The 1,129-nt window shown below is 40.6% G+C and overlaps 1 pseudogene across 1 annotated transcript; it reads left to right on the top strand.

Annotated features, from left to right (window-relative positions):
- The first annotated feature begins 6 nt into the window (after window positions 1-6).
- Window positions 7-1,116, top strand: LOC106900686 (annotated as a pseudogene). Its single transcript, XR_001414184.1, has one exon. The product of XR_001414184.1 is annotated as a bcl-2-associated transcription factor 1 pseudogene (transcript).
- The last annotated feature ends 13 nt before the right edge of the window (window positions 1,117-1,129 follow it).

Below are 1,129 nucleotides of genomic sequence, written 5' to 3'. Positions count from 1 at the left end.
TTTTTTTTTTATGGTGCTCCTCTAACTTTTTCACTTCAGTAAAAAAATGAATTGCAGTCTGAATTATCAAATTTCATTTGAATTTGATGGAAAAAATGATTGGTGTAAGAGAATGTGAAACTGGGTACCAATTCAGAAAGAACAAACAAACCGCTACCTTTCTTTTTTTAATAAACTCAAGCAGAGAATTTCTAGGTGTTCTACAGAAAGGCATTATATCCTGCAGGTGCCCCCAGTAGCACATAAATGCCAGTGGGTACAGTGTTAATGGTGTGCGAAGCATTGCATGCTGAAGTTGAATTGCTCAGAGGAATGTATTTTCTTCTTCTTGGTGTGGAATTGACACAAAAGAGGAATGCAAGTGAACTGGAATGAATGCAATCCAGAGTTACCAGTCTCTTCTTTGCTATCCACAGGTACACAGATGAAGAGTCTAGAGTATACCTGCTTGATAGGGGTAATACCAGGGAGAAGGAGGCCCAGAAGGAGAGAGGATCAGAAAAAGGGAGGTTAGAGGGAGAAAGGGAATGGGAGGAACAGGAAACTTTAGATTTTTTCGTTGATAAAGAGACTGGGAAAGAAAAATTTAATGACTCTGAAGGGGAGGACACAGAGGAGACAGAGGATTACAGACAGTTCAGAAAGTCTGTCCTGGCAGATCAGGGTAAAAATTTTCCTACTGCATCTCACCGGAATGCTGAGGAGGAAGGAACCAAATACAAATCTAAAATACCAATCAAGGGCAATAGAGAGAGTGATGGATTTAGAGATGAGAAAAGTTATAAGCTTAAAGAGACTAGCTATGTAGTGGAAAGGCCTAGTGCAACAAAAGATAAGCACAAGGAAGAAGACAAGAGTTCTGAGAGACTAATGATGAAGAAAGAAACTCAGTCACCTGAGCAGGTAAAGTCTGAAAAGCTCAAAGAACTCTTTGATTACAGTCCCCCTCTACACAAGAATCTGGATGCGAGAGAAAAATCCACCTTCAGAGAGGAGAGCCCACTTAGGATCAAAATGATAGCCAGTGACTCCCATCGTCCTGAAGTTAAACTCAAAATGGCACCGGTACCTCTTGATGATTCCAATAGGTAAATTATTCCACTTTACACTGTGGTTCTCCACCAGCCTG

The sequence above is a fragment of the Calidris pugnax genome, unplaced genomic scaffold (genome assembly GCF_001431845.1).
Source record: "Calidris pugnax isolate Ruff unplaced genomic scaffold, ASM143184v1 C14688498, whole genome shotgun sequence".
Lineage (NCBI taxonomy): Eukaryota > Metazoa > Chordata > Aves > Charadriiformes > Scolopacidae > Calidris > Calidris pugnax.
This window is presented reverse-complemented; position numbering and strand designations above follow the sequence as displayed.